Here is a 23,287-nt window from a genome sequence, read left to right as displayed (position 1 = left end):
AGATAAGCCCCATCTGCTCCCCGAGGTGGCAGCGGGACTGTGGGCCGGGAGTGGAGAGGGGAGTGGACGCACGCCTGCAGGAATGCGTGTCTGGCCCAGGAGCTGGCCTTGCTGCAGTGATGGAGCACCGGTGGTCCATTCTGCTGCCAGTGTTGGGAAGTGGGCACAAAAGCCTTAGAACCTTGCTGCATTTGGTGGAAAAGATGGCAAGGGGCGAGATGGATTCCCTGCCCACCCTGAACCCTAAACCCTAAGTTAGGAGCGTGTGGGTCTGTTCCCCTTTCTGAGGTGCTTTGCGCAAACATGTTCTTGAACTTAACTTTTCTTTTCTTCCAAGAGGATCTGGGGAGCTCCCTTCCACAACTGAGTTTGCCACTCAGTTCCCTGTGAAAACAGCAGCTCCCCCTTAAGCCCCCACACTCTAAGGATTTCCAGTCAAATCTGAGACAGTTTAGGGTTCTCTGTTTCCAGCACTGGCGTCTTTCATGCTGTCATTCCGAAATAGAAGTCTAAGTGTTACTCAGATGCCCCAAGAAAAAAAAATAAACCTAGCTGTAGGTTACAACCCAAGGGTTTTCATGATAAATGACCTTGTGCAGTAGTTATAGTAAACGGGAGAGGGTTAAGCAATTGCTTACTTTTATTGGGACTATCTACTGAACTATTCTCTAGGGAATCTAGATGATGATTTCTGATAAAAAAAAAAAGAGGCACACTGTGAAAAGTAGAAAGTGAAAAAGCGTTTCCTCTCTTTCGAGTTGCTAAGTAAAATGTTTGCTCAATTCTTTCTCCAGCCCTTTTCATACCTTCTAACTTTGCTATTAATACTGGACATAAACTTCATTCAGAGTTTTAAACTAAGTAGCTTTCCTGAGGCCCTTTACTGAGAATGAATTATGTCAAAATACTCCAGTATTATCCTGGAAAACAAGTTTTAAATGAAAATTTGCACAGATTTTATATTTGATGTTTTGTATAGTGGTTGCCCCTCCCCTGAAATCTGATAGTCACATGCAAAATACTTTGATATTTATACTAGTTATGAAACCTGTGGATTAAGCGCTAAACAAGGCGTAGGCAAATGTATCTTTCCTGCTATTCATCTTTGTAAATATTTTTATAGCTAACTAAAGATATTTTGTGTATTTTACTTCCAGTAGGCATTTTTTAAACCAAAAATGTATAATTTTCAGCAGTATCAAATTTAAAATTTCTTGATTGCAACAGACCCTGTGATTTTGCAATGTTCAATAAGCAGACTTTTAGCAATCTATTTAATTTTTATTTCTTAGCATAGTAGTCTAATGTCTCTTGCTTTTAATAATGGGAGTTACAAGTCAACAGTATGTCAGCAGGAAGACTTTCACATTTTTAAAGTAATGGTACAGTATGGAGTTACTGAAGGCTATTTTCAGAATTTCAGTTTAATGAAAGCCCATGAAAAAGTAGTTTAAATGACTGACTAGAGCTGGGTGGAAATAGAACCTATGATCTCTAAAGATGACCCTAAAAATGTGGGCTCCTAGAGGCCAGTAAGAAACAGACTTTTTTCTATGGTAGCAACACCTAGGAAGTTGAGGGAAATTAAAAAAAATTAATTGACTTTTTATTTGCATAGTTCCAAATAACAAATTTTACCCCATCAATATTTGAGTCAATTAACTTGTTTGTATCTATGCAAAACTAAAATATAAAATAACAACCATTATTCCAAGGATATTAATATGTTAATAACATTTTTCTTACGGACAATTATTAATTTTTGAAACTCAGAATTATTCCACATATCTTGTGTAAAGACTCACACAGGGAACATGGTTAGAAAGGAGTTTCCTAAACTGAATTTCCATCACTGAACAGTTCTAAATCATTGTCTCAGGGGAGTTCAGGAGCATTTATTTGTTAAAGATACATTGAAGCAAAGGACTATATGCTAAACTGATTTACAAAGTTTACTCATTATCTTCTGTAATATTTAAGTGTTTTTAAATTATTGTTACATTCAGCAGAGCATGAATTTGTTGCACATGCCAAAATTTCCATTTTCACATAAATCATTGAGTATATTAACCACGATGAATGACAAATAGCTATAAGGAATTCTAATAAACCCATCTAATATATGAGAAAACACCAGCTGAAAACGTAAAACATGTGGGGCTGGAGCAATAGCATAGCGGGTAGGGCGTTTGCCTTGCACGTGGCCGACCCAGGTTCAAATCCCAGCATCCCATATGGTCCCCTGAGCACCTCCAAGTGTGATTCCTGAGTGCAGAGCCAGGAGTAACCCCTGTGCATTGCCGGGTTGCAAAAAAAAAAAGTAAAACATGCGTATGTGCATGCACATAAATATATGATATACAGTTATACAGTTGTATTCACAGACTATACACTTCATATACCTATGTTCATATTCAAGTTTATCAACAGGTTTCATAATTTTATCAATCCTTTCAATATAACTACATTCCATATCGGGGGAAATTTACTAGAAAGAACAAAATTGGGATACAACAATACAATAGAAAGTCATTTCAATAAATAGAGTTAATGCTAGAAATTATGATTGTTTTTACTTCTACTAGAATAAGCAAGGCCTTATACAGTGGTAGAGCATTTTAAAGACATGGTTTGAGTACAAGATGAGTTTGAATTTTCATAATGTTTGAAAATTAAAAAATTTCAAGCCCTGTGAATATCTGGCAGTGAAGTTCTATTTGTTTTTTCCAAGAAGTTATTTTTAATGTCTATGCCAAATGATTTACTCAGAAGACAAATTTATCTTGGGCTTTTTTCAGTAGTTCAAAGTGAAAGAATTGAAGTGTACTGAGATGTATCAAATATTTTAAATTCTAAAATCAAGCACCTGCATGTAATTGATTAGACATTTTTCTTAATTATTTCTTTCTAAATGTTTTAAATTCTTTATCAGACTAACCGGCACACATCTGAGAAAATTAAGTTAAAAAATATAGTATGGATAAGAAGTTATTGGTCACTTCTACAGCATTGCACTCTATGAACACACTTCAGCGCATGCATGAATATTCTACTTCAGACAGTCTTAGTTTGAGTGAACACACCTAGAAATAAAAGTTTTTACAAAAAATAAAACTTAAGAATTTTCTGTCACCTGAACAAAGATTCTTCAGACTACTTATTAAATTTTTTTTAGTTTCCAAACTTTTTTTTGTTTTTATCCCATAGCAGTTTCATGGTTTTAAAATTTGCTCAAAGGAAATAGAAATATCAAAATAATATGTATGTAAAGATATAGATATGTAATGAGAAATACATTTCCATATATAATGAGTTTATATATGGAAATATGTTATTTATGGAAATATATATATAGAAATACATTAACATATATCCTTGATTATTTGATTATGTTTTCAATGTTACTAATTATCTTCTGATTTTTTAACTCATCAGCTTGATCCCATCGATACTATCTTCTCATAACTTAACAATTAGTCTCTAGGCACTTGTCAGCTTTGATTTTTACAGATGAGTCTATTTTCAGACACTAGAATCTAGAACTGATAACCTATATCAATCTGTAAAATATTAAATCTATATAGGAGTATGATTTGACAGTCTCAGTCTTAATCACAACATCCCTAAATTTATCTTACCAATTAGATTGAAAGCCCTGGACAGAAATTCTAGAAATAGTTCACTATTCAGTGCTTCTTACGTACTTAAAAATCATACTACATATGATAATTCATGTGCCTTGCATATAGCCAAACCCATGTGGAATCCCAGCACTGCATATGTTCCCCTGAGCCCTGCAGGGAGTGATCCCTGAGCACAGCCAGGTGTGTCCCCCAAATACCAAGTAACGTCATTTAGATTCTGCACCAAAATTAACTTAGAGAATACGTTTTCCCAAAGATTGTGTCTGTGTGAATGTAAGTTTACAGCTCAGTTGTTACCCAGAAACTCAACTGCTACTTGTCTCACTTTTTAAAAAGAGATCATGTTGAACAAATATGCAGGATAACTGGCCCAATGATACTTTTAATTCTACATTTTTCAACAAAATTATTTAGGAAAGTAAAAGGTAATTTTCAGGCAGGCTTTAAGATTGACCTTTTTAATCACCTAAACTTCATAAGCAATTAAGTTTCCAGATAGAACAGTATCAGAATACTTGCATTTTAACTTCTAAAGGAAAGAAATCATATATAGAAATTGGTGCTTTAATCTTTTGCAAATATCTTACCTGGACATTCATATTCTCAATCATCATGAGTTCCATGAGGTAGATAATCTAATAACCTTAGTATAATTGCAAAGACTGAGTAGAGAAAGGTGGAGTACTTTTAACTACTGAGATATTAATGCCTACAATGTTATGATATGAGTGTAAAATATAGTCATAATTCCTTAAAAATTATTCTACAACTCTATAGATGAAGCACTATGTAAATGTTAAATAAGTAGTACTGATAGGACACTTCCTACCCATTCACAAAGAAAGCCACGAATACCAAGCAACACAATAGTGGGGAAAACAAGAAATGTTTTATGAACAGCTATTCTTCGTGATAATTGAAACCCTGCCATGAACTCAAGTTTAATTCTATAACCAAAGTCTGTGTAGCAAGGCAAATATAGACCCAATGGTGCTTGGTGGACCATGCAATGCTGGCGATCAAACCCAAGCCTCCTGCATGCAGATTATGAACCCTAGGCCCTTGACCACAACTCTCTAGCCCTTCCCCACGTGATTTTTAGGAACTAAGTTATGTTAGAGAAATTCCTCACATCTAAATGAGACTTGCTTCATGTGATACCTTGAATTATAAAATATGAACAGTAACTGATTATAGAAATATAGCTATGTTTAGATATTATTTAAGAACTTTAATTTTATTTCCCTTTATGAGATACTCCTTTGGTCAACATTTCCCAACATGATTGGTTGAACATGCTAGAGTTAAGTAGGTAGGGCTTAGAAATCCTTTTTATTTTTAAAGTTTATCGGTTGATTCCTCCCCATATCTGAGCAATATCTAAGATAAATTGCATGGTTTTCTCATTCACCTTATTGCTTAGAGCAATTTCATTTTCAGGCATAAAAATAAACAAGAACTCATCTTGAGCTGTCCTTTCCAGTCCTGTTTCGTTTACTTTTTTTCATTTTCCTACGAAAGTCCTGACATCAAATATCTGTAGCCTGACCTTATTTCTTCCTTTGTTTTTATTGGAGCTCTCCACTGCTTTTGGCTTTTTTAAAAAAAACTGAGAGGGAGGGAGGATGATTATAAAGGATCAGAAAAATCTTCATTTGTACTCACTGAGTGGCTGATGCTTAAGTGCTAGATTATGCTTTCTGGGCATTGGGTGGGTTCTGTGAAAATAAACTCCTTCATTCTTTCCTCTTATGATGACTGTCTGGGAGAAATGCAGTGCATAGGGAAGTGAACTAAACTTCAGCATCATACTGTTTCCTGAAGACGGTTATGCCATGTGATGGCTGAGTTTGTACCTCATTCCCTCAACTCAACTCCAAAGACACCCCCACTCTCCAGAGACCACCAGGAGCATTTGCTTGCTGAAAAGAACAGGAAATGTTGTCAGTCCTAATTACAATAGGACTGTTTTTCCTGGCATCCTTTACCTCCTGGATGGATGGTGATGGAAGGATGGGGCATATGAAAATAAATGCTGCAAAATTTCCAGTTAGATGCAAAAGGGGAGCTTTTTCATACTCAGATTCTTCCTTGGGATTGTTCTAAACAGCCTGGTCCCTTTAAATCTACTAAGTGATGTCCTTGAGATAGCCCAGATTCTAGAGAAATCAAGTGAGCTTTCTCAAAGGATTCTCTTTGACATTTTGCGTTCAGAGTATTGAGCAGATATTGAGTTTTCTCTTTGGGATGAGAACCCAGACTGATCCACAGATGCAAATAGGCCTCTGGACTTCCTTTTCTTTTTCAAAGCAAGTTTCCCCTTGGGACACTTTATTCCTGACTCTACTTTCCCTCAGCATTCACCGACTGTTTTCCAGTTTAACACTATCCAAGGTCTCTGTCTTCAAAACAAAAACTGGAGCTGAGAACTGGATCACTTGTTCCTTTCTAGCTCTCCTTCCAGTTCAGAATGCTCTCGTCTCTTCATGGGCAGACTGATCTTAGATCTGCAGTTGGGCTCATTGCATTCAAATTTCAACCAGTCTTCTTGTAGTTTTTGCCTTTTCCTGGAAAATCAGCATGGTCTGACCTCCATAAGCTCTCTGCTTCCGGTCCTAAGGCTGCTTTCTTTGGGCATACAGAGAATCCTTGCCTTTCTTGCCCTGTGTGGCTTTGTGGGGCTGACGCTTTTACCAATTTTGTACATTCACCAAGGATATCAAGGAGCGGTATCCTTGAGAAAATTGGATATCTTTTACAAGTGGCTTGGGGTGGAACAAGCAAGACAGGTAAAGAGGGGATAGGAAATGTATCACCCTTCTCTCACGCCAATAACCCTCTTCTTCAAAATCTCCCCAAACCTGAATCAATTTCACCTCTGTGATGTGGCTAGAGGTTGATGAAGAAGGACCCAGGACCGTTTTTCTCTGGGAAGTCCTGCTTCTTGATTGTGTGCTATCTTTGTGTTATATGGGAGTGTCATACTTTTCTTGGATTTTCCCCAGTCCTGAGACATTCATCAGGATATAGACAGGAAAAATACATCAGATACTCAGTTTCCTGTGCATTGTATTTCTCCTAGATTGTCTCCTGTTGATTCATTTTCTCCATGTCTTTGCCCTAGTAGACTCACTGTTCTACTTGTCCTTTTCTACTTACACTTTTTTCGTAGCACTTTGAGCTTTCAGTAAGTAGACAGTTATTTTTAATGCACATTTACACCCCCCACTCCACCCTCTTCAATGCTATACCTGGATATACCTGGATATACTCAGGACTTATTCCTCGATCTTGCTCAGGGATTACTCCTGGCAGAGCTCGTAGAATAGAAACTGTGTGATGCTTGGGATAGAACCTGGGTCAGCTGTGTGCAAGGCAAGCACCTTTCCTGCTCCACTGTCTCTCTGACCTCTGCCAATATTGGTTTATTGGTATTTTCAATTTTTTAAGCTCCCTCAGCTAAAATTCAAGTTTGATGAGAGCAGGAATTTGTTTTCCTCCCCTGGTATAACCCACACTTTTATTTTTTAATTTTTTTTTCTTTTGGGTCACACCTAGCAATGCTCAGGAGTTACTCCTGGCTCTGCACTCAGGAATCACTGCTGGCACTGCTTGGGGGACCATATGGGATGCTGGGAATCGAACTCGGGTTGGCCGCATGCAAGGCAAACACCCTACCCACTGTGCTATCACTCCAGTCCTTCAACCCAGACTTTTAGAGAAGTGCCAAGCACCTAATAGATGCTCAATAAGTAGCTTAATTAGTGGAAATTGCATCTACTTTTTCCTGATTTTGTTTCTTTTGGAAAAAAAAGAAGCATCTCTTAGTTTCTTCCATGGTAATTCTAAGTCCAGCATATACAGCTAGCTGCCAACAAAGGCAGAAAGGTGAACACACTCTATTGAGTATTGGGATCCTTAGGAGGGGCCCTCCTGGAGCCATGCTTGGTCAGAATTCAAATTTCTATCAATGTCTGATAGCTTCAGAAAGGAACATACTTCTTAGTAAGTTATGTTGAGTAGGAACTGGCATGTTCTAGGCTAAGGGTTTGACACTGAGTGAGCAGCCCTGATAAGCTCTTTTGTTAGCACTACGGGGATTTCACGGCTCTAGAGACATACATTGCTGCTCCATCCTTGTTAAACTGGAGAGAATGCAGGAGAAGGATTTTTAATAAAAATTCTCATTCTCTAGTCCCCCGCCTTTGTGTAATATGAGAATTTGAGAATTGGGTGGAAGTCCCAAGGTTTCTGGAATGGCTGGACTGAACATTCTTTTTAGATCACCATTATAAATCTACTAAAATTTCTAGCAGAGATGGATTAGTTGCCAAAGTTGTATATGGTGACACATGGGGTATTTTCCTGAAGACAGATTTGCAGAGAAATGTCTTTTTCTAAAGATAGTGGGAAGCCATTGTCTTGGAGTGTTTGAAGTCAAATTATTCAGATCATTATTCAGAGGGAGCCCATGTTGCTTCTGTTGATGACCACATCTATTATGAAACCTGAAGGGGAAAGCAAGGCTGTTGCCTGGAGAGTAATGAAAAGGGAGACAATCCAAGCTGATGTTTTGCTGTTCAAGGTCATGACTAACTCCTCATTTCTCTTTGTGCCTCATAGTTCTGGTTATAGAATGAAACTCGCTGTCATCTGTCACTTTGGTTACTGCATCTGCTGCCTAAAGTACCTTGCTGACATCACTTTTGCTACCTGTGATTCATTTACCACTGCAGAGAAATTTTCCCCTTTATATATATTCAGATAAAATAATTCAGATTTCCCCCCAACATATATTTTAAATATATAATTCAGATTTGTTTAACTTCAGGACTCAAGTGTACAGGAAGATGAAATGTTTTCTAGTGAAAGCACCAATATAACTGCTATATGTGTGTTCGTATGTATCCATGTATATTATTGCTTCTACCTGCAGGTAAATTACTGTGTCTTTTTCTAATTACTCTTCTGTCCCTGACCCGTCCGTTCTATTTGCTTCTTCCTTGATTTCTCTCTCTACTGTTTTCTGTTCTAGAGCTTCATATTGGTGAAATTAGCAATGTGTGTGCTCTTCTGTGTCTTTTGTTCAATATTTTTTGAGCTACAATAATGTTGCATACTTCATGTGTTCGTGTAATATGAATTCCATAGTTGAATTCCAATCTGTTGATTGGTTCTTGGTACTACTGTTTTGAGGCTACTTTGACAAACATGGATTATGGATTATGGTACACGTACTTCTTAGGGCCAGCTTTTAATCTTATCTGGGCAGAGTTGCTGGGAATAGGTGTATTTTTATTCTTTAAGAAATTGCCAGAAGCATTTTACTATGTTTTTACTATATGTAACTATTTTACAAGTTCAAATTGCTCCCAATCCTGACAGTTTTAACTGTTGCCTGCCTTTGTATTATCTTATTTCTATAGTAATCCAAACCCAAGTAGCTTAAAATAAGAACCCAATATGACCTAATAAAGTTTGAGGCCATCAGGAATCCTGGAGTCACTTAGTTGAGGAGTGTTGGTTCAGAATCTTTTTTTGGCTGCAATCAAGTTGCTCAATAAGGTTCCAGTCATCTGAAAGTATTGGACACTGTATTGCTAAGCCCAGTCCGATATGTCTATTAATAGAGGGCTCTAGTCCCTTCACTGATGGTGTCTCCATGTTGATGGAGAAGCAGAATGAAAAGACTTGGGGGCTGTGAAGAGGTAGTGGGGAACAGAAAAGGGCAGTGAATAGATGTGCCATTTACTATTTGTAATGCAGACCAGCACTGTGCAAAAGGTATAGGCAAAATTTTGATTTCAGAGGTTCAGATCACCGGGGGACAAGTCAGTCACATTGAATTGAGACTTTATAGTAGGTGTAAACTTGTATCCATTCAAGTTAGAGTTTTTCTTAACCTTTTTATTATTGGTTAACAAAAAAGATTCTTGTCAGATTTACCTCGTGGAAATAACTTTCCAGTCTTCAAGTTGATTATATGAGCAATGCATAATTATCAAGTTCACTTTATCTTTTTTTTTATCATGGTATTTTCTGATGTGTTTTCTGGTCTTAGAAATTTTAGATGATTCCAAGTTTGCAAAGATATTTTCATATATGCTTTGTAGTTTCATTTAACTGTTTTATACCTCAAACTATTACCTTTGTTCATACATTAGAGATTGAATTTCATTTCCTCCATACATAGCCTTATAACATATAGTATATATAAAAATGATTATTGTATATGTGCATGTATACACATTATGTGTATATATATTAAATTGTTGCTATTTATGTATATACATTTTCTTATATTAAGTTTACCTCTGTTTTGGCTAACATGTAAATCCTCTGAAGGAAATTATATAAACAAGTACATATTTTAGATTTAGCTATTTATCTCAGCCCATAGACTAAAAAATGATTCTGGACTGATTCTAGCCCATGATTCCCGACTGTTTTCTCCTTGAAATGGAATCCTATGGGATGTCATTTGAGTCTTGTTGAGCTCTCAAGTGCTCTGTTAAAATGAATGCAATGGGGACACATCTCTAGTTTCTTGCCCTCTGTCTTTCTGACATAAATATGTATTTGTGGATTTGCTCATTCTACATTGTTTCTGCACAACCACTTGTGACTAATGGACACTCTTCTAATTCTTTGACGATGCAATCTGGGAACAGGCAGGCAAACTTGACATTATGGGAAATGAAGAAGTTGAAAGTGTGGTGCGATGGGAAAAATCAGCACAATATTTACTTCCAATAGAATATGTCAGGAAAGATCAGTCTGAGTAACGAATAAGAAGCCGAGACGATGATGAAGGGGAAAGAATCCAGCCACGAAAGGGAAACTGGAAATCCTTTTTCATTGTCAGTGACAGAAGGTGCCAGGGATTTGGAGGGGAGTAAGAGCTTGGTGTGACTTAGCACTTAAAGCCCCAGATGGCTAACGGGCAGAGACAGGGGTGGGAAAATCAGGATTGGCAATCGGAAGAGCAGGATAACTGGCCCACAGTGGAAAAGTTGCTGATGTAAGGGTAACGAGACAGGTCAGGGAAGGGACCACTATGGCATTGGTAGTAGGAAGTGGGCCTCTGATGAGGACCGGGTGCTGAAAGGAGGGAAAGGAACATGCATGATACCTGAGCAGTAACATTATTGAAAACCACAGTGTCTAAAAGGGAAAAGGACAAAGGGAGAAGTACCTGCCTTAGAGGCAAGCGAGGCGGTAGGGAGGGAAACTGGAAACGTTGGTGGAGGGAGTAGACACTGGTGAAGGGATGGGTGCTGGAACATTGTATACCTCAAACCCAGTAATTAATGGTGATTAAATAAAATTTTAATAAAGGAAAATTAATGTGTATATATACATATATATTGTAGCACTGTCGCACTGTCATTCCATTTTTCATCGATTTGCTTGAGCGGGCACCAGTAAGGTCTCCATTGTGAGACTTGTTGTGACTGTGTTTGGCATATCAAATATGCCATGGGTAGCTTGCCAGGCTCTGCAGTGTGGGTACTTTCAGTAGCTTTCCAGGCTCTCTGAGAGAGGCAGAGGAATCGAACCCAGGTCGGCCACGTGCAAGACAAACACCCTACCCGCTGTGCTATTGCTCCAGTCCTATATATATATATATATGTGTATATATATATATATGTGTATATATATATATATATATATATATATGAGTGGGCACCAGCAATGTCTCCGTTGTGAGACTTGTTGTTACTGTTTTTGGCATGTCGAATACTCCATATATATGTATACATATATATACATATATATAAAGAAAAATTTAGGATTTGAAAGGCAGAAAGCTGCCTACTATTCCATGATCTTACACCCTTGCTGAAGAATTTTTTGAATTATAATTTTAATTATAATTCAAACCTTTATGGTTTGAATCAGGGAAAACATCATATCATGATGTCAATATCATACCAAAGAAGTATGTGATGGGGAGTGCCAATGAGGATTGCAGTTTACCTCTTTACTGTCAATTTTTTGTAATTAGTTGACTTTTGCCTTCCTTACTGTTATATATATAGTGTTGTTTTACACCTTGCTATGAAATCTTAGCAGGAGCAAGAACTAACTACCTGTTACTGTGTCAATCATTTAAAGCATAGTAATTATTTTATATTTTAAATGAAACTTTTGCACTATATTTAACTGTGTTTAAATATGTCAAAATAATGCCAATGCCCCTAAATTCTAAATCAACACTATTTGGGAGTAACTAGAGGAATAACAAACCATTTATTTTGGTTTGAGGGCCACACCCATCTCTTCTCCGGAGTTATTCCTGGCTCTGTGCTCAGGGATCACTCCTATTAGGCTTCGGGGAATTTATGGGATGTGGTGATCAACCCTGGTAACTTGCATGCAAGGTAAATGCACTATCCACTATAACTCTGGTCTGTCCCTCTGGTCCTGCATAACTGGTTTTATGTAAAAAAAAAAAAAAGAGACTCTTAAAAAAAAAAAGCTGGGGGATTTTATAGGGTTTTTTTTTTCACTATTTTTAGAAAATGTGCATTTATTTCCTATCTTTAAAATATATCGTTAAACATTTTACAATAGCACCACAGAAGGTAACATTTTGTGTAAAAGCCTAAAAGAGTCAGAGATAGTATAGTAGGTAAGGTGCTTGCCTTGCGTGCAGCTGACCCAGTTCGAATCCCCAGCACCTCATACGATCCCACATGCCTGCTAAAAGTGATCCATAAACTCAGTGCTAGGAGAAAGCAAACTTGATTTCTGTGCCCCCCTCGACCAAAATACATAAATAAATAAAAGCAAGCTTGAAAAAGAACAAAAACCAGTATACCGAATCAACAAGACCACAGTACTATTTTATTAACCAAAAATATTTTTCTCTATGTCACTGTCACTGTCATCCTGTTGTTCATTGATTTGCTCAAGCAGGCACCAGTAATGTCTCCATTATGAGACTCTTTTTAGCATATTGAATACGCCATGGTTAGCTTTCCAAGCTCTGCTGTGCGGGCGAGATATTCTAGATAGCTTTCTGGGCTCTCCGAGAGGGATGGAGGAATCAAACCCAGGTTGATTTTTTTGTACTTCATACTTTAATATCAAGAATTTTCACACACACAAATCTCACATCAATAAATATTTTGAAAAAAAATCAGTGACTTGGTTCTGATTAGGTTTTTGGGGGGTGGCAAATATTTGTTTGTTTCTATACCAAGGCCCACAACAGCTCTGCCCAGCTGCCCTACCAATTCTAGCCCTCTCCCGAGCCTGTTAGTATTCCTGAGCTTTTGGATAAAATGAGCTTTTATTGGTATGCAGTCATGTGAATTGTAACCCCCATGCCAGTTCTAATTAGTTTCCCAGGTCAGAAAAGAAAACTGTTTTGTCTACTTTTCTTCAAGACATAAAAGGGGAAAAAAATTTCCCTTTGCTACCCATCAATTCAAGGGGTTGCACCCTACAGCCACCCTTAAACCCTAACAATGGCTCTGACCTTTGTCACTATAACTTTCTCAGGAATCTCATATAAACAGAATCCTATCACTCTGCACTTACAGTTCCCTTGAGATTCCAGGTAAGTAATTAAGGTGCCATTAAAACACAAGAGAATTCAGAATAGCCATTAGATAAATGCAAATAAAGCCACAATATATTAGCACTGACAATTTACGAGAATAAGCAAACTGAGAACAATAGTGACAGGCCAGGGGAAGAGCTGAGAGGACAGGGACCTGTGCTCTGGGCCCCCCAGCCCCCATGCTACTCTGAGAATGAGACTGGTGAGACACATTGACATGCTTATTCTCTGCATGGAACTTTTTTTGTTTTGTTTCTAGTTTTTGGGTCACACACAGCGATGCTCAGGGGTTATTCCTGGCAGAGCAATCAGGAATCATTCCTGACTCTGCACTCAGGAATCACTCTTGGTAGTGCTTGGGGACTATATGGGATGCCGGGAATTAAACCTGGGTGGGCCGTGTGCAAGGCAAAAGTCCTACCCACTCTTCTATTTTCCCATCTCCTCAGCATAGAACTTTTAAAAGTGAGCAACCACATTTTTTATAGACAAGTCACAACTCCAAGTGTTTAGAATAGTATTTAGCTCATAGGTAATGCCCGTAAACTACACCAGTGAGTGGATGAACACACCATTTCTGTCATCAGGTGAATTTCTTGTTCTTAGTCAGTCAGGTTACATTGATTTGCTCAAGCAGGCACCAGTAATGTCTCCATTATGAGACTCTTTTTAGCATATTGAATACGCCATGGTTAGCTTTCCAGGCTCTGCTGTTCGGGTAGGATATTCTAGATAGCTTTCTGGGCTATCTAAAGAAACAGAGGCTATTCATATAATGGGCCTGGGGAGTTAGGAGGCAGGGAAAAACCCTAGCATAATAATGAAAGATGAGACTTCTGTAACTTTTAGATCTAACTGATCGGTAGAACCTTAATTTAATTAGCAGAACCTTAATTCATACACCTAAATGACTACGTTTGACTTCGCAAGAAGTTGCATTTTCCCAAGAATTTGCAAATTAAAACAAAATTGCAAAGCATCAGTGCCCCCCATCCAGACCTGAACAGATTACGGATATAGATCTTCAATGCTTTTGCATTTCTTAATTAAAAAAATAAACTTTTTTGCCTTTTGGGTCACACCTGGTGATGCTCAGGGTTTACTCCTGGTTCTGCACTCAGGAATTACTCCTGGTGGTGCTAGGGGGGACCCTATGGGATGCTGGAGATCAAACCCAGGTTGGCTACATGCAAGGCAAATACCCTACCTATTGTACTATTGCATTTTTAATACTTTTAAATCGGATGCATCTGCATGTATGTCTGGGTATGCCTATTTGTTATATGTAGTAGATAAGGTCTCATATTCATACACTTGTCCCCAGTGACCTTTACTACCCCAAATATGGACAACTTCACTTTTCAAATTGTATGTTTCTTCTGCCCACATGGGGTCTCCGTGTAGGGGTGTCAACAACTTTGCATGTTTATTTTTAGTTTATATGCTGGTTTATATGTTGGTCATTTTGTCAGTTCCCTCAATGTTTCATAATCTAGAAAAGAATTTTTTTTCTTACCAAAAACAAATGGAGATTTAGGGCTGGAGCAATAGTACAGTGGAATGTACCGGGGGTAGGGTGCTTGTCTTGCACATGGCAAATCCGATTTCAATTCCCAGCATCCCATATGATCCCCTGAGCATCACTAGGAGTGATCCCTGAACATAGAGCCAGGAGTGAGCCTAGAGCATCACTGAGTGTGGCTCAAAATACAAAACAACCAAAAGTGGAGATTTACAAGGGCCTACAGATGTACATGAGTAGGAAAAATCCTTAATAGCAGGTTGGAGGAGCTGACAGACAGAGATTAGTCATAGCCTACCCCATGATGGTGTTTTTATTGTTTCTCTGAATTGTCATTTAGGTGTTGTATTTTTCTAGCTGTTCAGGTAGAAATAGATGAGAGGTGTTTTGATATCCGCATAATACTTTGCAGTTCTTCCCATCTGTTTGCCTGCCGTGCACAAAAGAATCTGTCACATGCTAGTCACCTGAAGGACGGTGAGATCTGACTATCTGGACTGTTGTTTCCCACATGTTAGTTGCCCTATGAAAATATTGTGTATTTCCATAATATCATTATAGGTGATATCCTTTTCAACACACTATTGAACACACTTAAAAGCACTAACATGTGGAAAATTAGTTTTACTATGACAGAAGACAACTGCAGACACAATAAAATTAAGCAGGGTTGTCACATTTTAATGGAATACTGTTGTCTGAAGCTACCCGTGGTGTATTGGATATGCCAAAAACAGTAACAACAAGTCTCACAGTGAGAGACGTTACTGGTGCCTGCTCGAAAAAATCCATGAGCAACTGTTGTCTGCCTGAAGTGCTAAGCTTTCTGCTACTCTTCTTAGAAAATCGGTGAGGGGTCTGAGAGCTACTACAGCAAGTAGAACACTTGCCTTGCATGTGGCCCACCAGGGTTCAGTCCCCAGCACCCAGATGGTCCCCACAGCTGCTATGAGTAAGCCCTGAGCACAACCAAGTATGGCCCAGAAAAATAAAATATGTGAATGATAGGAAGTCTTTTACAATCCTTGTGTATATATGCCATACTTTATGTATCCATTCTGTTGATTGGAGATATATTCATTTATGTTAGTAAATGCCTCTGTGCACTCATAAACACATGACTGCAGTTCCTTTCAAAGCCTAGGTGTGGCCTTTGTGAGTTAGAGCAGAGCTTCTTAAACTTTTCCCACTCCCCAACCCTTGTCACCCAAGATCTTTAGACACAGTACTAGGTATGCAGAACATTTACTGATGAAATAAATCATAGATTTATTTTAAAACAAAATTTGAGACCATGACCCATTATTTAAGAAACTGGGGGTAAAGGACCAGACAGTAGCATAGTAGGTAGGGCATTGTCTTGCATGTACCCAGTGTGGGTTCAATCCCCAGAACCCCATATGGGTTCCCAAGCTCCATTCCTGGAGTGATCATCATTCCAGGAGTGATCCCTGAGTGCAGAGCCAGGAGTAAGTACTAAGCACTAAACACTGATGGGTGTTCCAGGACTATCCTCCTAGCCCCCACTCAACAATAAAGTTATGGATTTGAAGATACACAAGTGCTTATCATCATCAGATAATGCCAAAATGTTTTTCTTCCGGCTGTGAGCCCAGCCTTTCCACATTCACACTTTTACAAGGGTTAAAACTATACCCAGGAGTACTAGTCCTTGAAAATGGATTCCATCATCCTAGATTGTGATCTAACACAAATATTTTTTCTGTTTATAATCTCTGCCCTCAGTAAGTATTGTCATTGCTCCTCCACATTTACTGTCATCAGCTCCTTAACGTTCCATCGCTCATATGGTATCTGTGAATCCTCGTGCGTATAGGAAGATTACCGTTTTGGATACTAGATACAGTTAAAGTACAACACTTTGCCCCATTTTCTGTATACTAGTAAGCACCACGTGTATGAAATCATATGTATTTAGACTAGTAATGCACAAATGAAACTTGGGTGGGAGCTTTCAGAAGGGTAGGTATTTCACTCAATTTTTAAGAACTTGTAGAATAAATTGTTCCTGGTTTCTGTGGCTATATATATAGGACAGCACTGAAATGAGCAATTGTAGTCGGCATCTTGTGATACAGAGATAATTCATCTTTGGGTTGCCACTAACATCATGGAGGATAGAATGGAGCGATAGTACTTAAGTTTTTAAACACATGATTGAGAACCTGATTCAAAGCTCCATGAAATTTCTTCCATAGGCTTAAGTGAGTATGTCAGCATCTTATAATTTAGTTTGAATTTTATTAAACTATACATTTTCTGCAATAAAATATTCCCTAATTAATGAAAACCCACAAACATACTTGATATAGGTATGTGATGGTTATTAATTAGATTAAGTTTTCATTTTTTACACATTGGAACATTTGACAGTTGATTCAAATAAACCAGCAGCTGTTAATCTTATACAAAGTTTGTTTTTAAAAAAAGTTAGCTGAGGGGCCGGAGCGATAGCACAGTGGGTAGGGCGTTTGCCTTGCACTCGGCCGACCCGGGTTCGATCCCCGGCATCCCATATGGTCCCCCAAGCACCGCCAGGAGTAATTCCTGAGTGCAAAGCCAGGAGTAACCCCTGAGCATCGCTGGGTGTGACCCAAAAAGAAAAAAAATAAGTTAGCTGAGGAAATCATCCTATGTCTTCCACTTTACTACCAGATTTTATATATGGGGATTCCACTGACACTGCCCTCATTGCATGTACATACTCCTGTTGCACCTTTGCAAAGAGTGTTTTGCTCCAACAGGTTTTATGCAGGTTCTATACTTGCTTCTCGAGCAGGTATAGAATTCCACAGACTTTTAGAGGCCCTGTATGAAAAAGCAACTGGTTCACTGAACAGCATAGGTCTCTCGGGAGTTTCTGGTTGTCCTGAAAGGGAAGAAAGGAAACCCCACCACAGGTGCCATCCGCTTCAAATTCCTCTGCACTGAGGACATCTAATCTAGCATGCCTGAGTCTACGCTTTGCAGTGGCTGGAGGACACGTTTGGAAATGAACTGACTGCGTCTGCTCTGCTCTGTAGTCTGCTTTGCTTTTCAGGCCAAGAAAGAGATTAAGTTAGGCAGCTTATCACATCCATTAAGATAAATTGCAAGCCCTGCTTTTATTCCTCAGCGTGGGGAGAGCAAGTCATCAGTATTTGCAATGGCAAGCTTATGAAATCTGAATGTTATTAACTTTGTGCTGAAGGTGCCATACTTTTATTGGTCTCTGGTTTAAACTAATATATTGTCCTAAGGGGAAATGTGCAAGAGAAACTTATTTTGGACGATCTTATTACTTGATGGATGTACAATAGCAGATTCGTTAGCAGTGATCCTTTTTCAAAGTCTTGCCAACCTAGTGGTTATACAGTTTGGTTTTGGCAAACGAAAGTGATTCTTGGTCAATATTTGTTATAATTCAGGAATAATCGTAAGAATATCAGTATTGGTAGGATTGGGTGAAATAATGTAATGAAGCGTTAAGGATGGAGACATGCAATAGGGAAGCAAAGACACATTGTAATATATGTATATGCCGAGAAGTTTTCAAGGTACTGGCCAAAATGTGGAAAGGTTCTAGTGGATAACAAAGTCAGGAAGGCCTTTATGAGAAGATGCTCTTTGGTTTGAAATGAATGGGGGAAAAGGAGTAAGGCTCACTGGCCCTTTGGGAAGTAGGAAGAAGGAAAGTGGAGACACAGAATTCAATACATGCAAGTTGCTGGAGTTTGTCCAAGTTTCCAGAATTCAACAAACTCAAATACCACATTTCCCTCTCTCTCTCTCTCTCTCTCTCTCTCTCTCTCCTCTCTCCTCTCTCTCTCTCTCTCTCTCCTCTCTCCTCTCTCCTCTCTCCTCTCTCCTCTCTCCTCTCTCCTCTCTTCTCTCTCTCTCTCTCTCTCTCTCTCTCCTCTCTCCTCTCTCCTCTCTCCTCTCTCTCTCTCTCTCTCTCTCTCTCTCTCACACACACACACACACACATATGCACACATGCCTGCCGATGCTCTGACCTTACTCCTGGATCTTGAGTCATTCCTGGTGGGGATGGGAATCATTTGTGGGACTGGAAATCAACCTTGGTCCAGCTGCATGCTGGCCAAGCTCCTTTTACCTGCTATACCATAGCTCTGGCCATGCACGTTCTTTTGCTCATGGTGCCTTTAGAGGGTGGGATTTTCATTGTATTTACTCAGCAGCCTTCAGGGTACTTGGAGACAGTGGGGCAATCCTGTGAGTGCAATAAAGGAAGAGAATAGAGTGGAAAATCATAATAGAGATCATCGTAACAGAGCAGAAACTTGTTTGGTAGTGACATTTTAAACATTTATGCAGAAAAACAAGTGGGTTTTAAATATTTTTTATTGAGGCAACATTGATTTTCAAGTGTGTAGATATAATTTAGGGAAATTGTGTTACTACATTATGCCGACCACTTTAAGTGCTACTATCTCTCCTCCATGGGACGTTGAACCCTTTCAGCCCCCTTCCTCCCTCCCTTCCTGCTGGTAACCTCAGCTCTGTCCTTTGTTTTCATTGGACAGTATTTCCCCTTGCCAGTTTCTTCATGTAGCACACATATGAAAGCATCCCGTGTTTGACTTTCTCCTTCTGATTTATTTCATTTAACATAATCCCCTCCAGTTTCAGCCTTACAGTAGGAAAGACAAGGGTTCACCTTTCCTTATGGCTGAGTAGGGTTGTTTTGTGTATATACACCACAGCCTCTTGGTTCATCATCTGTCCCTGGGCACTTGGATTGTTTCCAGATGGTGGCCACTAAAAACAGCACTATAAGGACCCTGCATTCATCTTCCCATTTGGTGTTTTTGTGTTCTTGGGAAAGAAACCTAGGAGTGAAATTGCTCGATCATGTGGTAGTTCTATTTTTAATATGTTGAGAAATCTTCATACTGTTTTCAGTTGAGGCTGGACTAATTTACAGATCCCATCAACAGCAAGTGAGACTTCCGTTTTCTCTCTGTGACTATCAATGCTTGCTATTTATGGATATATATTATATAATAGACTTCTTGCAAGGAGGTATCTCTTACCATTTTAATTCGCATTTCCCTATGATAATAAACATTTTTCCTGTGCCCGTTGGCCATCTGTATATCTCTTAAAGTACCTGCCCACCAATTTTGATTTTTCATTTTGTTGCTATTGTTGTGGCAATTGTTGAGTGCTGTGAATTCCTTACACATTGTGGATATTACCTTTTTGTCAGTTGGATGATGTGTGATTATTTTTTCTCACATAGAGTAGACTGTCTTTGTTTTTAATGAGAGCATCTGTTTTTCTGTCAGACATTAAGTTTGCTATATTGGCATTTAGTTTTGTTTTTCTTTGGTTTTGTTTCTGGACATTAGAGTCAAATCACTGCAGATATCATTGAAGTCAGTATCATAAAGTGTTTTTGCCTTATGTTCTCTTCCTTTAGTTTATGGTTTGGGGATTTTATTTCTAAATCCTGAATTCCTTCCAAGTTAATAGGTATGCATGGTAGAAGATAATCATCCAAGTTCATTCTTTTGCATGTGCCAATCCAGTTTTCCGACATCATTTATTGAAGAGACTTCCCTTTCTCTATTAGCTTAGCTCCTTTGCTATAAATGAACCATCTCTTCATATGGGACTTCATTCCTGGGATTTTAATTCTATTCCATGATATGTGTATTTTGATTGCTATGTCACACTTTTTTCTTTGTAGCTTTGTAGTATAAAGTTGAAGAATGTGACACTCCCCTACCCAATATCTTATTTCTCAGAAGTTCACTTTCCTTTTTGATCTTTTATGATTCCATACAAACATTAGTTTGTTCTATTTCTCTGGAAAAAAGAATTGCCATTAGAATTCTGATAAGGGATGCACTGAATATGTGCAGTGCATTGTATGGAATGACTATTGTACTTCTTTCTTTTGGAACTGATTGTGCTCAGGTCTTACTGCTGGCTCTGCACATAGGCATCACTCCTGGCAGGTTCAGGGGACCATATTGAGTGTCAGGGATTCTACCTGGATCAACCATGTGCAAGGCATGGATGCTACCTGCGGTACTTCCACTCCAGCCCCAGAAAAACTATTTTAACCATGTTAATTCTTACAATGTCACTGTCATCCCATTGTTCATCGATTTTCGAGCAGGCACCAGTAACGTCTCCATTTTGAGACTTGTTACTGTTTTTGACATATTGAATACGCCACAGGTAGCTTGCCAGACTCTGCCATGTAGGTGAGATACTCTCGGTAGCTTGCTGGCCTCTCCTAGAGGGGCAGAGGAATCGAACCTGGGTCTTACAATGTAGTGACAAAGAATAGTTTTTTTTGTGTTTCCAACTGCCTTTTATTTCTTTTAACAGTGATGTGCCATATGGTACTCAATGTACAGCTCTTTTCACCTCCTTTGTTATGTTTATTCCTATATACTTAACTTTTGAGGGGAAAGGGGGTGTTGTCTGGACCACATTCTGCAGAATTTGGGGCTACTCCTGGCTTCAACATTATGCAAGGCTAACACCAAACTCAGCACTATCTCCCCAGCCCTATACTAAATTCTTTATTAAATTGGTAAATGAGCTTGTCCATTCCATTACTTATTTATGTCTGAGAAAGAAAAATGCATATTCTATCTTGTCTTCTTGTTTGGTTTGGTTTTTGCTTTGGGGCCACACACAGTGGTGCTCAGGTTTACTCCTAGTTCTGTGCTCTGGGACTACACCTTGGTGAGGTTCGGGAGACCATATGGGACTCGGAGATTGAACCTGGGTTGGCTGCATGCAAGGCAGACACCCATCTCCTGTACTACTACTCTGGCCCCTAAATATTCTCATTTTGTAATTACAAATGCAAAGGGATTTGAAGAGACTCAATGAAAATATAAATATTTTTATTTTTCCATTGAAATGTTTGTTCTTGTAAACTCTGAGTCTGCCTATTTTCCCTTCTCCCCTGGCCCCCACTAAACATCAAGTTTTATTGAATCCGTGGGAGTGTAAAGTACCAGGATAAAATTTAAAATGCTATAAACCGCATGATTAACCTTTACAGTGGCAGACATCCAGAACATACACCAAGATTCAAATGCTTAGGGTTTTCTCTATAATTGAAATCAACCTCTCATTGAACATTTATCTATTCAGTCTGTTTTATTTTCCTAAGCTCCTGCTTCCCTAAATATATATTTTTAAATTTTAGCTCGTTAAATATTTGTAGTTGTGTATAAAATTCAAATCACCCATAAAGCCATAAAGAGGAAAATAAAAATCAACATTCTCTTTGACAACATGGAGATTTAACCTAGAAGGTTTAAAGCAGGAACTCGAGAATCTTTATATTTTAACAGATCCACCCTCAACACATACACACAGCTAAGAGGGAACTCTGTTGGTTTAAACGCTTTGAGTTCCTAAGAGGAATCACTTCTAAGTGCTCTTATATTCAAATAGGTGCCTTTAGCTAGCAGTCCAAGTTTACATCAACTCTCCACCCACTCTGTTATTAAGTCAGTTTTTTGGAACCAGCATCAATCTGCCCTGGCCTCCTCCTATCACTCACAGTTCCAGTGCGTTTCATCTCGTTATCCCTCACCTCCAGAGGAAGAGATTTCTTGAATCCAAAGCATCCTAGAGAAAGGAACAGCCAATGTTGAATGAGAGAAGTTATTTATTTCTTCCTTTTTTAAGATAAATCTGGAATCAGTCCCAGAATCTGCATCAGGCCCATTAATTTAGACCTCAGCTGGGGAAGCTCTCACGAATAAAAACTTCATTTATTTATCATGTAGGGGCTCATTATTTTTTCTTCCTGGAAAACAGCTGTTTTTTTGTTGTTCTCAGCCCATATTAGATACAAGCCTGGAAGCAGGGTGTGTAGGTCTGGATCCTAGTTACATGGTGGAGCTGTTCTTGGTCACTTTTCTAACAATAAAGTGCAATGGAATGATTTTCTCAGTGCCACATGGCAGACACACGTGTGCTTAGCATGAAGCAAGCATATCTTAACCTCACGGAAAGAAGGGACATGGCAACTAGTGTTGACAGTCTTTGAAAAATAGCAATTTCTGTTTAATTAGGTTAAGGAGCTTGCCCAAGGTCATAAAACAGTGAGACATAGGAAAGGCACGGATTCCGAAAAAGGACTTGGTGCCTTTTTATTTTAAAATTTAATTTATTGGATAGTGGGAAAAGAGTTGGGCCACCCTTGGTGGTGCTCAGGGCTCTTCCTGGCTCTGCTATCTGGGGTGATCCCTGGCTGAGTTTAGGGAACCACAGCTGGTGCCCATGATTGAGTGGGATGAGAGGTTAGCCACATGAAAGTCAAATGCCTTAGCCCCAGATCTGTTTCTACAGTCCTCTTCATTCCCCATTAAAAATTGCTTTATTGAATCAGAGAGATAGTCCAGCAGGTAGGGCACTTGCCTTATATGTGGCCAACCTGGGTTCTTTTTGCTTTTTGGGTCACACCCAGCGATGCTCAGGGGTTACTCCTGGCTCTGCACTCAGGAATTACTCCTGGCAGTGCTCGGGGGACCATATGGGATGCTG

The 23,287-nt window shown here is 38.9% G+C and overlaps 1 protein-coding gene across 2 annotated transcripts in view; it reads left to right on the top strand.

Annotated features, from left to right (window-relative positions):
* Positions 1-23,287, top strand: part of GABRG2 (gamma-aminobutyric acid type A receptor subunit gamma2) — an 82,580-nt gene that overhangs the window by 1,237 nt on the left and 58,056 nt on the right. The window lies entirely within an intron of this gene.

The sequence above is a fragment of the Sorex araneus genome, chromosome 2, assembly GCF_027595985.1.
Source record: "Sorex araneus isolate mSorAra2 chromosome 2, mSorAra2.pri, whole genome shotgun sequence".
In the NCBI taxonomy this organism is placed as follows: Eukaryota; Metazoa; Chordata; class Mammalia; order Eulipotyphla; family Soricidae; genus Sorex; species Sorex araneus.
This window is presented reverse-complemented; position numbering and strand designations above follow the sequence as displayed.